The 17,210-nt window shown below is 37.7% G+C and overlaps 1 protein-coding gene across 3 annotated transcripts in view; it reads right to left on the reverse strand.

The window, feature by feature from the left end:
• P3H2 (prolyl 3-hydroxylase 2) overlaps positions 1-17,210 on the reverse strand; it is a 159,782-nt gene that overhangs the window by 81,463 nt on the left and 61,109 nt on the right. The window contains exon 1 of one of the 3 annotated variants that reach the window (XM_045583817.1): positions 5,606-5,624. The exons of the other annotated variants lie outside the window; for them this stretch is intronic. The gene's annotated coding sequence lies outside the window, so the exon portion shown is untranslated. Of the gene's footprint in view, positions 1-5,605; positions 5,625-17,210 lie in introns of those variants that run through there. 3 annotated transcript variants of the gene reach the window in all.

Here is a 17,210-nt window from a genome sequence, read left to right on the forward strand (position 1 = left end):
TTTGTAGCATTTATTGGTTTCTGCAGTATAAGTATTTTTATTTTGGTGAATTTCAAGGCATCTATTAATATATGAAGTCACTGAACCAAGTCATGAAGAGTTGGTTTAAACAGGTTCCTAATTCCATGTTCTCTACTATCTTAAAGGTTCATAGAGCTTGGAAGTCAAGCCATTCAAAAAGTGGTTGTTGTCAGAACATGCTAATTTCTGGCTATGAGATGATGCAAAGAACTATAAATAAAAATAATAGATCCCAAAAAATAACCTGTTGAAAATATGACCAGATGACCAAGTAAATAGCAAGTGCTGTTCATCGTCATGTGTTGGGACCAAAAGCCACTGATACCTTCTGCAAAGATGTGTTAATGTACCAGAAATATAAGTCCCCAAAGCAGAGCAGAGAAGTCTATGCTCTATAATGTTCCCTGTACACTTACCCTGTGCCAGGCACTGTTCTAGGCATTTGAGATACAGCATGGACAGCTGCCCTCATGAAGCTGACATTTGAAAAAAGAGTGCAGAGGGGAAAATGGACACTATAGTGAAGCTGAGAAAAAATCAGAGTAGAGACTAACTCATAAGGATTTTATTTTACTTTAACTAGCCTGGAAACTTAATCTTTTGAACTTTTCAGTTCTGTGTCAATGCCTAGAGATCTATAAATTCTTTAGATAACCTTCTGAAACACTTAGGAAAGAATGTTCATGTGTCTAGACCATGGGACATTTGGAAGATCACTATCTTAGACAAAATCAGAAGCTAAGAATGCAGGACTGATTCTTATGAAAAATGTGCTTTTTACTATAAAAACTTTCAACTCTTTTTTAAAGAACACTCTGGGTATTATCTAATAGTGTTTCTTGAGCTGCAAGTCACTTGTTTAAGAACCTTGGGGGGGGAAAACTTTGTTGTTTAATTCTAAAAGGAAAAAAAAAAATCAGCCTCTTCCATTGGAGCCAGACACAATGTGGACTATCTTTTCATAAGACATGGCAATAATTCTCCAATGAGTGTTTGGTGGGGAAGATGGGGGCCAACAAGTAGTACCCGACATCAGCTGGGTGTCCTAAGATTCAACTCAATTCTGACACTACTTCCTTGGAGATCCAGTCAGATCCCACAAGTTAAGGCCTCAGATCCACTAAACTCCCTTCCTGATCTCCCCTCCCCCACTTCCCATTTCTAGACACTAATCAAAAGTCAAAATTGTTACCTGTGTTTCTGACCTACTGGCTATAGATCAGGGGTTCCAACAACCCTCTCATCAAATTTGATTAATGTACAAGAGCGGTTCGCAGAACTCAAAACAACAACAACAAAAATATTTTATTTACTAGATCACCAACTTATTTTAAAAGGATATAATTCAGGATCCGGCAGATGAAAGAGATGTATAGGGTCAGGTATGGAGAAGGGGCATGAATCATCCCGTGCTCTCTCTGAGCTCACCAAAATAGGGGGTGTGCCTAAAAGTTTCAACACTCTATTCATTTTTGGTTCCCCTGGCAACCAGCCCTCATCTTTAGGCTCTTTCCAGAAATCATCTTCATTAATATAAACCTAATTTTGGTGGAAAGGGGCTTGTTATGAAAAACAAGACAGGACACTCATTTCAGCTCTATGGCTCTAAAGCAATTTCAGGAACTAAGACCAAATCTATCTATCCTATCTAATAAAAGAGTATTATGCAAGTTGATCAGACCTCTGCCACATCCACAAGACATGCCCACTAACCAATCGGGAATGGGTATGCAAATTAACCCAACCAATATGGCCACAGCCACAGAGCTGCAACAAGCAGGAGGCTTGGGTTTTCCCGGCAATGGAGGAAGCCAAGCTTCCCTGCCACCCTGGCCAGCCCAGGCCTACACTCAAGGTTACAAAGTTTCAATTATAGAAGATAAATAAATCCCAACAAAAATGACTGTAGTCACAGAGAGAAAAGGAGGCTTGGCTCCACTCAAGGCTACAAATTTTCAATTACAGAAGATAAATAAATCCCAAATCTCAGAGCCTCCGCTTGGGTCACCAGGGGGCGTTGCCAGGCCCCTCGCCCAGGCCATCCCACACCCAAGGGAACCCCCACCCTGATCCGGGACACCCTTCAGGAAAAACCAGCTGGCCCCTACCTGTGCACCCAGCCTCTACCCTAATAAAAGAGTAATATGCAGATTGACCATCACTCCAACACACAAAATGGCTGACCCCATGTGGTCAAAGATCCAGCCCGTATGTGGACACAGGATGGTCATGACAAGATGGCCAGCAGGGAAGGACAGTTGGGAGGCCTGATTTATGCAGTTGGACATCCCTTGAGTGGTCCCAGATTGGAGAGGGTGCAGGCTGAGCTAAGGAACACACACCTTCATGAACGAACTTCATGTACCAGGTCTCTAGTATATATATAAAATTCTAATATGGAAAGTGTTCCTTCTGTGGTTCAATCAACTAGGAGTTTGATCGCTTGCTCTGACATGCACTGCCACCAATAGGCAGTGCAGAAGAAAGGAAGGCCCTAGACGGCAGCCAGCAGCCAGGGAAGGGAGGCTCCAGCCAGCAGCCAGCAGCCACTAGCGACCCTACCTGTGCATGAATTTCATGCACTAGGCCTCTAATATTATAATAAAAGGTGCTTCCATTGCTCTTATCACTCGGGAAATTCCAAGGGTTTGGGGAGCTGTGAGCCAGGAACCCTTGATGAAGACCAAATATTTGAGAAATATATATTTGATTATTGAATGACCAAATACATATTTCTTATAAATCAAAATCTTGTACATAGAATCTAATTTATATGATCATCTAAGGACACTGTAAATGGGCTAAAAAGAAATTCATAGCCATAGACAAAAAAAAAAAAACAAAAAACAATGTTTTCATCTTCATGATCATGTGGCAAAGTAGAACTTTTTTAGAAGTGGTGATGGTTCTGAATTAAGTCATTGACATTATTTCAGTTTGTTCACCTCATACAAAGTGGCCCTCACTTAGGACAAACTGAATATCTGTGGGAAATATTGGCCTTGCAGATAAGATTGTACACATTCCTATTACTCACAAAAACTGAGCTAACCAACATGACCCATTCAACAACTATTTATTGAGCATCTACTACAAAGCTAGTATGTAATAGTCATAAATTAAGTGCCATATGGTGGGTTGTATGACCTTTAGGTTAGCACTAAAATCTGTGTTCAACACAAGTTCTTCATTTATTTTTTTTTCATATCCTATTTCCTTTAAGTTTATTAAGAGTGTGTTTTCACAAAGAGGGTGGGAGTGAAGAGAAAACAACTTTACTGCCCAATCAGCAAAATGTTTAAAATTCTCAGTTCAATAAGAGAGTCTAGGGAGGCTCACAGCTAGCTTCTACTTCATGCAATTATGAATGAAATCCAGCACTTTTGTCAGAGCTTGCTTAAAAGTTTCCATGCCTGACTTGTAAACGCTTAAAGAGAATAATAGCTATTCTGCAGCCTGAAAAGCCCCATAGACCTAGGTCAATAAGTTGAACATCTGGTCTGGTCATTCATTGTTTGCCCTCTACTAACATTTTAAGACTTAAATTAAATAATTTCTCCCAATTGCTTTTTTATGGTTTTATATGTCCCCAAGTACAGGGAGAGAGACAATCTGCCTTTATTGGCCACACTGACAATATTTAATTGTTAATAGGAAATACTGTAAACAGAATTTTAAAATTCACGGTCATGAGAAGTTCAACTTCTTTGAAATTTCTAAACATACAAGAAAGCAATTACTTCATTTTTCTCACTAGTTTTTCAGTTTTGTATCACAGGTAGTCCCCAAAGGAAAATATCTTAATTATTAAAGTCCGTCATTGGCTCACTGTCATCTGACAATTAGTTGCTTTAAATTTTCTAAATTGGCTCCCAATGTCTGAATGCAATGGTAGAGAAGTGATGGGATAAGGAGGAAAAAAGTGATTTATTTTGCTGATCACCTTTCTGCAGTAGGATCCTAACAGACATCAATAGGAATCTCAGATTCTGAACTGTGTTGGGGGTTAGGGTGACACGCATATTTGATTTTTTTTTTAACTGATCTAGCCCATAAAATTTGTTGCAAATGTCCATGAAACTGCAGTGTAAATAGCAGAAAGAATCAGTGTTAGGAATTAGATGACATAATTCCAGAATGTTTTACTTGTTTACTCTATGTGTCTTTAGTCACAACACCCTACAAATTTCATATAGAGATAGGTAGATATAGATATAAATACACACTGGCCAAATTTCATATAGTAATAGAGAGATACAGATATAGAAATGGATACAGTTATAAAAGTATTGTGGGATATATCAAAGTAGACTGTAAGTTTTAAGCTATCTTACTAATGTAAAGTATATTACATTTGTGAGAAAAGATTTTTAAAAATTAATGTAGCTTTGCCCTAGCCAGTTTGGCTCAGTGGATAGAGCATTGGCCTGCAGAACAAAGGGTCCCAAGTTCAATTCTGGTCAAGGGCACGTACCTTGGTTGCAGGCTCCTCCCTGATCCAGGCCCTGGTCGGGGTTCATGCAGAAGACAACCAATTGTTGTGTTTCTCTCACGTTGATGTTTCTCTCTGTCTTTCACTCTTTTTTTCACTCTCCCTAAAAATCTATGGAAAATATCCTTGGCTGGGAATTAACAAAAAAAAATTTAATGTAGCATCTTCTTCAGAACAACATTATGGATAAAAATAATGTATTTTCTATTTTATGTCATTTCCAGTCCTTATATTAAACTTCTTGGCCTGAAATCAAAGGAAAGGTTCCTCTTTTATAATGGCATAGTTGCTGTTCTTTGTTAAGGATAAGTGGGATTCCAGAATGCTGACTATTCTTAGAACAAGCAGTGAAAACTTGTCCCCAGAGCTCCACATTCCAAAGAAATCTAGTGAACCCTAATGTTTATTTTTCACTCAAATAAAAGAATACTTTGGTAAGAAGCCAGAGTAGTAAAGAAGGCCAACTGAATGTAATGCTGAAAATAAAGGCAGATAGGTATATTCATTTGAAATGTAACCATTAAAGATGGTCATTATATATAGTTTTCCAAAAATACTCTCCAATAATAGAACAGAGCCAGAGATGTTGTGTGTGTGTGTGTGTATGTGTTTTAAATAAGCACTGCATTTATTACATTTTTTTAGTAGTTAATTATAGTAAGATCTCATATGAGGCTTATTATATATGTTCATAGAAAAGTACATGATATGTTTAAAATGTATGTAGATTTCATCCTCTAGGAACCAAAGCAACAGGTCAAAATGAAGGAACCAGTGTCTATTACATCCCTGGGTCACCCTGATGAATAGAGATGATGAGGCCACAGAGCAATGAGTGGAAAGAGTCCTGATATGCTGAGGCTGATTCACAACTCTGAGCATTTTCTTATTTTCCTTGAACTGGTACTTTATGCTGGTGAAAGGGAGAATGGCAGAATGCAGGCAGACTTGAGCTTGGTACAATTTCATTATACAGAAATGGATCATTATCAAAAAATATTATACCTCTATCAAGCTCTTATGCTACTTTTGATATCAAGCAAAAGTTTATATATCAGGATTGGAGCACTAATTAGAATAATGGTAATCAACTTTGAGAGCCAATGTTTCCCACAAGTCCTAACTCATTCCCAGCATTAAGTGGAGATGCCTGGGGTTGCAGAATGATACTATCTGGGCTGAAAGCCATCCACTTTGACCTTCTCAGGGAGACACTCTGGGGTAAGGGTGAGAGAGGTGAGGGGTGTATTCAAGGTTCTTGAGGGTCAGTAGCAGAATCAGAGTCAAAACTCAGCTTTCTGACCCATTCTTTCCATTGAACTCATGCTGTCTCTCTTAGTTCTCCAGAAACTGCTGGAAGAGGAAGTCGTAGATAAGGAAATCCAATTAACTGGACTACTAAGTCAGCAAGTTCATTCTGACAGAAGAGGAAAAAACAAAAATTGAAACCAACAAAATATGCTTTGAAGCCAACAAGGCCTCCCTGTGAGTCCCAGTTTTATCTATTATTGGCAGAATACTAAGCCTCTATGATCCTTACTTGCTTATCTGAAATTTAACTAGGAGATAGTGCATGCCCACGTTTTGCTCCTAGTTGCTAGGACAATATTTTGCATTTAGTAAACATTCAGTAAATGGCAGTGCTAAGAAATGTGTTAAACCTTTAAACAAATCTGGGTACTTATACTCAGGTCATTTTTCTCACTTAGGTTTGCATCTGCCACTGAACAATCCAAGCTCTCTGTGAACTCCTTCAGAGGGAGGAACTCATTGGATAAGATTTGACTGTGTTGAGCTCTAACCTTGTAAAATCCTCCCATTTGTACCGTTTGCACTTTTTCAGCCATTTCTAAGAAATCACATCTCACTCCAGAACTTGAAGACAGCCCTCAAATTCTCACGTTATCTTTCCTCCAAGATAAGCTTTCCCATTTCTTAGAGCTAAATGAATTCCTTGACTTTATTTTTATTTTTTTATTTAAAAATATATTTTATTGATTTTTTTACAGAGAGGAAGAGAGAGGGATAGAAAGTTAGAAACATTGATGAGAGAGAATCATCTATCAGCTGCCTCTTGCACACCCCCCACGGGGGATGTGCCCGCAACCAAGGTACATGCCCTTGACCGAATCAAACCTGGAACCTTTCAGTCCGCAGGCCAACACTCTATTCACTGAGCCAAACTGGTTTCAGCATTGACTTTATTTTTCATTGGCACTCTGATGACTATGTTTGGTTCTCTGTGTAGGACTAGGATATGCCACTGATGACACAAAACCAATTCAGAGTTCCATGTAACCACTGAGCCAGGGCATTTAAAGGGAAGACAGATGACAAATGTGTATCATGTCCAAAAATGATCCAAAAATTTGTGTAAGTAACAAGTAGCAATTTGAATCTCCATTTGCAATATTCCTTTTATTTACCATTTTAGGTTTACAACTACTAAACCAACTTCAGCTTAGATAAGATATTCCTTTTACAATTTATAAACATTAACAAAGCTACTGACTATGGGTCAAGGTCAATCACATAAACAGTAAGCATGTGTAAATAAATGAAAACTTTTTTTCCCCAACATATTTATCTGTCTTTATCTATGCTGGTAAAATTTTCCAGAAAAAAAACAAATCCAGTCAATAAAATAATTTCATAATTCAAATAATCCTCACAGTATAGGGTGTCTTGGTGCACTGAGACAAACAGAAAATTATATATTTTTTAAAATATATATATTTTATTGATTTTTCACAGAGAGGAAGGAAAAGAGATAGAGAGCTAGAAACGTCGATGAGAGAGAAACATCGACCAGCTGCCTCCTGCACACCCCCTACTGGGGATGTGCCCAAAACCAATGTACATACCCTTGACCGGAACGAACCCGGGACCCTGCAGTCTGCAGACCAATGCTCTACCCACTGAGCCAAACCAGTTTCAGCAGAAAATTATATTCTTGCAAGAGTTTCTTCATAAAAGCAAATGGCATTTGAGGAAACTTCTCTGAAACTAGAACATTCACTAATGAAGAATAGCAATCATAAATTTTATCATTATCTCTTCCGAATTCTATTACACTTGGTATCCATTGCTTTCCCTGTACACATTTTTTATGACCATCAGAGTAGGAGGTGGTGAAGTTCTAGGCAACACATTTCCAATTCAAAAATGCTTACAGAGAAAATAATCACTAATTCAATACCAAAAGGGCCCTAAGACACCCTAATAATCTAGATAAGTTCATGTCACTTTGACAGGAGGACAATATAGGCGATAGAGAAAATAGAGTGCAACTCTTTTCATAAAGCATCTACTAGTCATAAGATTCAAACTTTGAAATTATAATCTGCCCATAAAATGGTTCCATTATTTGAAAACACATCTTTTTAAAACAAACAAATAGATTTTTCTAACAATCTGCCTTAAAAGCAGATCTTTGTTATTAAAATAAGAGTTTGGAATGTTATCTGTATGAATTCTGGGAGAAAATCAAATCAAAACAAGCAACAGAATATATTGCTTTTCTGGACTTCCCAGATAGTAATAAACACTTTGCAAATAAGTGTAAAAGTAAAAATGACAATTGTTTCTATTTTATTTCTACTTAGCATATTACACATCTGTTAAAATACATGCAGGGTCAAACAAGTGTGTTTAAATAAAAACAAAACAAAAGCACAAACAAGTGAGTTACTAAGTGCCCAATGCCACTTCTGAAATATTTTGAAAGCCATCAGCTAATGCTTATTCAGAACTAGTTAGAAGTGGAACTTATTCCCCAGATACTCACTGCTTTCTCACCACACTTCATAATTCTAACACATTAGTTTTGGCTGAACCAGATGCCAAATGGTTGCACAGTACAGAGCAGTCAGCGTGGTGGAATGATACAAAATATTTCAGCCGAGCTTCAACCCCTGGGCTCTCAGTTCCCTCCCAGCGCTTCCTAGGACAAATCACACACCAAATGCAGTTCTGACTTTTGCCTCCCTTGTACATCTATTATTCTTCATATTATCTGACTCTTTAAACATGAATACATATCTTTCTCCCATATGTTTCTATTATGGCAACATCTCATTCATGCTCCTTATTTATCAGTATACTCTGATTTCCAAATGCTCATTTCCTTCATAATGGAATTTCTGCCTGAGAACTTCAAGAACCCAAACCTGACTGAGATCATGGTTAAAAAAAGTCTTCTCTGATTCTTCTCTGACAAGGAGCTCCATTCGCCTATTTATTGGCTCCCTAACATGAATTTCTGGACTGCATACTCCTTAGGTTTCTTCTATACCTATCCCCTTTGCCATGGCACAGAAATCTATTCATATTCTAAGGAAAAACTCAATGATCATATGTTCCAGGTTCCTTTAATCATAGTCATCCCCATCAAGCGTTTTCAAACTTCTATGACACTTAAGACATCCTGTTTTAATTCTAGATAAAAAATATCAAACTCAAAGGGTCACAAGTTTGATATGCTTGTTCTAGATGGTTGAATTCATATTCTTATTTAAAGCTAGATTTCTCTGTATTTGTTTTCTTAAACCCATACGTATTTTTCTTATAGATCCAGTGCCTATAAGATTCTATTTCTTTGTAGGGTGGAAAAAAGTAACCTAGAGCAGTAATTCCTAAACCTACAGGCACAGAAGACTCACCTTTTGTGAAGTATTATTAATTATTTTAATGTTTTGGATTCAGATGATGGAGAACAATATAAAACCTACCAATTCTGAGCCTCCAGGGTTGTGAAACAAAACTCTATTTTCAAAAGCTGGCTTGATCCCCAGTGGGGAATATGCAGGAGGCAACCAATCAATGATTCTCTCTCATGTTTCTCTTTCTCCTTTCATCTCTAAAATCAATAAAAATATATATTTTTAAAAAAATAAGTAAGTGGGGCAGGAAGAGATTGATTTAAGCTTAATGTCATGTCTTTAGTCTATTTCAAAGCTATTATTTTCCATCTCTTTGGTTAACTGTACTAACATATGTAATATACCTAAAGCATTCCCACAAACATTTTCTTGGAGTAGCTTATCAGATTGGAAGACATTTTGTGTCAGATTGCACTATAGGAGCAACAGCTGAAGGTCAGCTGCAACATATTCTGGAAGCAGTGTTTCTTCTCATCAGTATTACGTCATTCACAAGTTTTAAAAAAGTCCTGTAAGAGACAGGAAAGGGATTTTTCTTGCTGTTTCCTATCTACATGTCATCTCAGCCCATCCAGCCTTTCAAAGGAACAAGAAAAATAGCTTTGCAGGTGTGTGCATATGTGTGCGGATAGCATTTTAAGAGCTAAACAGCTGCCTGTCACTTATTGCAATTTGCTTCAGATTCTGGCTTCCAGTTTTAGAAGATGTGAGTGAGGGCACGTCCATGACTCAGTCCTCAAACCTTGCCAAAGTAGTAGTTTTCTAGAGAAAAAACTACAGAAAAAGAAAACAAAGAAAAGAGAAGAGAAAAAGAACCTGCTATGCACATTCATAACTCCTGCTCATGACTAAATCCTGACAATGTGATAAGAAGCACAGGTCAGTGTGTTCAGCAAAGAGAAATATGCATAATAAGACTTACCTAACGTTTCAATATACACACGGTTATTTTCAGCCACATTAATTAGGCTCTGTGCACGGTGCTTGCACATAAATAAAACCAGATGCTTAAGATGTGGTTCAGACTTGTATTCTCTCATATCTTCCTGCCCTCCCTCTCCGCTTTCAAGAAATTGGCGTTTGGCCTAAATGGCAGGGGAGGAAAGGGGAGAATAAAAAAATAGTTGTGGGGTTATACTCTTACTGCTGGGTTGATGAGCAGTTGATGATGTGTGATGACTGCATTTGGCTTTCAGGACCTCTCTGAGGGAAAGCTAAGAATTGTCGTTTTCTTGAGGCAGCTGGGATGCCGAAAGGTTTGTTTAATCATTAAAACTCAGTTACACACAAATTAACATGTATGTTAATAAATGCAGAGAGAATAGTCTCATGGAACTGGAATCATCAGGTCTTCCTCCCTGAATTGCATTTTTTTTTTAACTGATTTCAAAGAGGAAGGGAGAGGGAAAGATAGAAACATCAATGATGAGAGGAAATCTTTGATCATATGACTCCTCTATGCCGCCCACTGGGGATCAAGCCTGCAACCTGGTTCAAAGGTCAACACTCAACCATTGAGCCACACAGATCTGGCTGAATTGCATTTCTAAGCACACTTGCTCCACCAATATGTGGAAAATTTTTAGGATTTAAATGAATCTGAGAAATGCTGGGTCACACCAAGTTAAACGTGTTTTCCTTATTGTGGGACTGTCAGAGCCACTAATGTGCAGGTGCACATTGTGAATATTCATGTGAGCAGTGTACTACTCAAAGCTGGCTCACTCAGACACTTGTGGGATATTTTGTGAGGGTAGCGATCTGCAACGCATGCTGTGAGAAATGCTACTCTAAATCAACCCAATGTGTTTGTCTAGTCTCTGGCTGAATTTTCCCTGTGTGAGGAAAATAGCCACTTTCCAAAAAAGTCCCTCTGCCCTATACAAAATCTAAGTCAAACGTAATTTTCCTAACATTAGCCATAACCAACTTCCTTCTAACTTCCACTGCTGCTCCTGGTTTTGTATTTTAGAAAAACAAAAACAAGAATAATGTAGTCCCTTTTTTTCCATGATAACTCTTCCGATATTTGAAGGCAACAATTATATCCCCACAGTCTTCTATTTTGCAGGAAAACTCCAGTTCTTAAATAAATGTGTCAAATTATAAGGTCTAATCCTCTGTATCTGAATATCTTCTTTAACAAAGGCACCCCAAAGTGAACACAGAAATTCAGATGCCCTTGTATAAATGTAGTCCTAGATCTCACTAGTTTCTGTCTGGCAAATGTTTCTTATCATTGATCCCCATTAATTTACTAAAACTTTTGAGTGTTTCTCACAAATTTTGTGGCAAAGTGTGTGTGTATATACAGGAGTTTTTTTGGTGATGTTAGGAGCACACACGTCCATTAGATTCCATTTGCCTTCCATCACAAAGCGTGTTCTGTATAATAAACTGGTTCTCTTTTCTCAGTTACCTTATAAAGTCATCTCAGTTTAATGCAAATTTTATCACTTTAAGAGAATGGGCTGATCGAGCATGAAGTTTATAGGTACTAGAGACCTCCTTCCAGTTTAAAACTGACTCATAATGTGATACCACATAAATCCTTTCAAGCAGTTACAAATGCACATAATAATAACTGGAAATTTCTCTAGCTGGTCATGAATTCATAATATAGTGAAAGATACCAACAAATGCCTTCTGATACTGAACTATAGTGATTTCCTGATTTGCAAGTCTAAGTGGCTAGTCTCATTGATGTAGATAATGCAGTTATTAATTCACCATCTGTGGCATCAGTAATAGGACCATCACATAGTGTGACATGAGTGTTGTGGGAATAGGATGATGTTAATTGCAAGTGATGTAGACACAGGTTGGAATCTGAAGGAAGTGGCTGGCAATGAGATCACTTCAAATGACAGAAGAGGAAGCAGCTAGAGAAAAAATCACCATAGTCATGTTAATAGGCCACCAGTACACAGTAAGCCTTTTGTTTTTATTCTTTATTTTTAAAAAATGGAAATGGAAAAAGAGGTGACATTGAGTTTTATGGCATTAAAATAAACAATGTCATTTCAGTCTTTGTTCAAATAATGATTTAATTTGAAAAAGGTTAATTTGCTCAAACTTCTGTACCACTGGTCTCATCAGTTGTTGTTTTTTTTTGTTTGTTTGTTTGTTTTTAATCAAATCCTAAGTATTTAGTAGCTGCAATAAGATTTTACTAAAAGAAGAACTGACTTTGAAAAGTTATAGCTTAGTCTGCTTTCTTTAAAATAAAAAGTAAGAGGAGCAAAAGAAATCTTCCATTTGACAAATTCAAGTGTCTTATTGTCGCTATTCTGGAAAATCCCCAAGAATTTAATTGAAACAGAGATAATAATGAAAATCTCTAATACTTGTTTGTCATTTTAAGGACAAATATTACTTTCAAATAACTTTCCCTTCCCAAGATTTAATCTGCCAGGTTTCTGCCCACAAGGAATTCTTGCTGCTAAGAAAGGGCATTCAAGTGAGAAATGCTGGGGGAGGCATTTCAGCTGTGGAGGAAGATGGAAATTTTCTGACACTAGGTTTTCCCCTATCAGGCCTGGGAATGCCATTTGAAAGGCTTCTTCACCCTTGTGTTCTGTTCATGCTGTCACAACAGTCACGTCTTGCAACAACAAAGAAAGGAAAAGTTCTGGAGGGAATGCAATATTGTTCCTGGTAACAGACACTCAAAAATAAAGGGGAAAAAAAAAAACAAACCAAAAAACAGAGAGGCAAAGTAAACAAACCAATAAGGTATAAAATGATTAGCACAGGGTAAAAATTGTAGCAAATATTTTGTAGATCTTGCTCTGTGCTCAGCATGTTGTTCTGAGGGAATATTATGTCACCATTTTACACAAATATAAATTGAGGCAGAGAAGTCATTAACTTGACTAAGAACAATTGGCTGTGTGTGTGTAAGTGTATGTAAAGCATACATATATACATATCTGCATGTATATATGTGTATACATGTGTGCATATACATTTATATAGATGGCCTTTACTAAGATCTAAGTGAAGACCAATAAACTTCACAAATTAAAGAATACAATTTGAGTTGTTTTGACATATGTATTTGCCCACAAAACAATACCATGATCAAGATCATGAATACCCTCATCACCCTTGGAAGTTTCCTTGTCCCCCCTTGCAATCCATCTCTTTGCCATTGTTCATGCTGAAGGAACCATGGATTAGTTTTCTTTCTATAGTTACTGTGCATTTTTTAAAAAGAATTTTATATAAAAAGAATTTATACAGCATATACTTTTTTATCTTGCTTTTTCACTTTTTTCAGCCCCCATTTCTCTAAGAACACTCCTAATAGCTTTAAAGCTCTTCCTGGCATTGTGCAAATCTATGATCCTAACATTCACTTATTAATCCAAGTTAATCAGGCATATGAAGACAGTCTCAAGTATTCCCATAATCATCTTTCCTGCCCAGAATTATGAGTGGGGACTAAAGGACAATATTCTCCCTTTTTCACATTATACAGTTACATGCCCCTTCCATCTCATTCTTCATCTAGAGTAGCTCTACAGTTTCAATATATTTTTTTAAATGGTTAGCCCAAAACTAAACACAGTTCTCCAAGAAGGGTATCACAAGAAGTACAGTGGGGCCCACTTGGTGTGGTTTAGTGGTTGAACAATGAACTATGAACCAGGAGATGAAGGTTCAATTCCCAGTCAGGGCACATGCCTGGATTATGGGATCAATCCCCAATAGAGAATGTGCAGGAGGCAGTCAATCAGTGATTCTCTCTCATCATTGCTGTATCTATCGTTCTCTCCCTCTTCCTTCCTCTCTGAGATCAATAAAAATATATATATTTTTAAAAAGAACTACAGTGGGAAAGTCATATGTGTTATTCTTTAGGCCTCTCTAAGGCCTTTGCCTTCCACAGCAGTCAGAGAAGGATATACATCTTTCTTGTTCTGTGAAGGAGGGGCCTCAGTCAATCAGAGGACTTCTGCATGTTCTTCACATGTGTAACAAGGACATCACATGGTAACCCTGGAACACAAACCTCTGTGCTCATAAACAAGCTTTAATAATGCATTTTAGAGTTATGAATAATAACCAGGAGCAATAATATATTGCCTCATGATCAGTAGTCTCCTTATTTATCCAACTTTGTTTTGGTTTGGATAAAAATAAAAATGTTTTTCAAGTTGATTTTTCTTCTGCCAAAGAGTGACGTTATATTTGATTTTTGTAAAACTAAGTTTGAAAGTTTGAATTCACATCAATGTGTTTTTTATTACACCCCTTTTACTTGAATACCAATCCCAATAACAAAAAGGTTTTCCATTCATGTAATAAAGACCTTTAAATGCTAAACAAAATGTAAGCAATTCTGGGATAGGAACTTCTGCCAGATGCAAAGTGCTATGTTTCCCTTTCTTGGGTTTCACTAAATACCAAAAGGCCCAATACTTAGATATGAGAGGCATCTACTAATTACATTTCAAGAGTCAAGCAACGGTCATAGTTACATTTCACAAAATGATCATATTCTCTTGAAGAAAGTCAAAGATTACTATTTGGGCCTTGAAGCAAGTATGAATAAAATAGACTCTGGTTTTCACAAAGGGAATATAGAATACAATATCATTATCAATTTTATCCTCCTGGCTTTACTGATTTGTATTTTTGGTGGATGACAAAACTAATTTTTATAAAGCAATTTCATGAAATAGAACTCTAAAAAGAGCCTGAATCTCTTTTCATTTTAGCATGTACCATACTTTGAAATTAGGTATCATTTGTGTGTTTGTTTTGTAGATTGAATGTTTGTGCTCTTCCCAAAAAATTCATATGTTAAAGCCCAAGCATATTTGGAGACAGGATCTCTGAGAAAGGTTAAATGACATGCTAAGGGTGGGTCCCTGATCCATATGATTAGTGTCCTTAGAAGACATCAGAGTTCTCTCTCTCTCTCTCTCCCTCTCTCTCTCTCTCTCTCTCTCTCTCTCTCTCTCTCTCTCTCTGTGTGTGTGTGTGTGTGTGTGTGTGTGTGTGTGTATGCACTAGGAAAAGACCATATGAGGACAGTTAGAAGGCAGATGTTCTCAACAGAAATCAATCAGAAGGAAACTTGACCTGGGACTTCTAGTGTCCAGAACTGTGAGAAAACAAGCGTCTGTTATTAAAGCCAACTAGTCTGTGGCAGCCCCTCCTGTCACCCACCACCAGTGTACTAAAACACATTGTTAAGTGGCTGTTTCCCCCAGCTAGATTATAGGCATTCCCATGTGAGCGGCTACCATCTCCATTTGGTTCACAAGTGTATTTCCAAGTTCTCAACTCAGGGACTCCATATAGAGTTATTGGTGGAGTATCTTCTGTGTCCCCACTGGTTGCTTGTGGAAGTGGGCTTGAGAATAAGAATTCTCAGAGGCCTCCATAGGAGGATGAGATATCATGAAAACTTTTATTTCTGTGGAGTTAAACCCCTTCTGTGCCACCAATAAAAAGGTCCCATTTTGTCTTTAGCAGGGCTAGGATTAAAGCCATTGTTCAGTTTCTACTCCATATCTGCACAGTCCAGTCCAACATCAGACTAGCTTAGCTTGTGTTCCCAGCAGCAGTCCACTATGTCTAGGGCCACAGAGCTATGAAAGGGGCATGGATGAGTACAAGGAAACAGGAGCAAATCCAGAGAAACAGAGAGAGAGAATCCCTTTGTCTGCAGATTTTAACCTTCTAATATTTTGCACATGTGCAGTGGCTCCAACCCTTCTAAGCAATTACCTTTTTCCCATTTTAAACTAATAGGCAAGTATTTTCCCTGTATCAACTCAACTTTACTGTATATGCATCAAACTTCCTTTTTGTTGGATCCCTTCCCCCCACTGATTGGCAGGGAATAGACCTGTGATTCTCTGGGGAGTGTGAAATTGCAGCTTCCTGGTGAAACTGCCCTGATGACCATGCTTATAATGTCTTTGCTCCTTTCCTAATTGCATTGGTAACAATAGCAGGCACTTAATAAATTGCTAGAAAAAAATATGTAATTTTAACTAGAGTTTTTTTTCAAATGAACTTTGGGAAACCTTTATATACTCACTTTTTATTCAGAATAGTTGATATCGAGACTCTCTGTGACTGATTCTGAGACAAATTCTGATGTGTGTGTAGGAGCTGGTGGTAGTTTCCTCACACCAACAAGCAATTTGTTGGACATCAACTTGGGTCCTACCATTTAAACCAGTTCTGGCACTATCTACCTGAATATGGCATCAGATCCCACAAGTTAAGGGCTCAGTCTTACCCATGCTAGCCAGAAGCCCAGGTTGTTACTTGTACTTCTTCTGACTGACCGACTATAAGTTAAAGGTTCTCAAGACAGGATATCCTCCTTGGTTTTGACTTACTAGAGCAGCTCAAAATAAACTGGGGAAACCTGTTTACTCACTAGAGTACTGAGCAGCCCAATAGAAGAGAGGCATAGGGTGGGGTATCTGGAAGGGCCCAGAGCTTCCATGCCTTCTTCAGGTGTGCCTCTCTCCGCATCTCCATGTGTTGACCCACCCAAAAGCTTTCAAAAAATTTTTTGTGTTTGGTGGAGGCTTGTATTACATAAGCATGATTGATTAAATAACTGAACACTGACAAGTGAGTTCAATATGCATCCACTTTTTCCTCCTCAGAGGTTGAGAATGGGGGCTGGGACTGAAAGTTCTAACCTTTTAACCACAAGGTGGTTCCCAGGGCAACCAGCCCCCATCTTTAGGTTACTCAAGGGCTTTCCGAGAGTCATCTTATTAACATTTAAAGACACATTTATCACTCTATCATAGGAAATTCTGAGGGTTTTTCGCAGCTGTAAGCCAGGAACCATGGACAAAAGTAAAATATAGGGTGTCCCCCCAAAAAATGTATACACACACTTTGAATAATTATAAAGATTGTGTTTATTAAAATACATTTCATTTTCAAAATTGAGCTATCATCTCTTAAAGTGTGTATACATTTTTGGGACACCTTTTTTTTTTTAATAAAGCACAGCATCACACTTGAAAATCCATATTTATAAGGAACAT

Source organism: Pipistrellus kuhlii, unplaced genomic scaffold (genome assembly GCF_014108245.1).
Source record: "Pipistrellus kuhlii isolate mPipKuh1 unplaced genomic scaffold, mPipKuh1.p scaffold_m20_p_2, whole genome shotgun sequence".
NCBI classification, from domain to species: Eukaryota; Metazoa; Chordata; class Mammalia; order Chiroptera; family Vespertilionidae; genus Pipistrellus; species Pipistrellus kuhlii.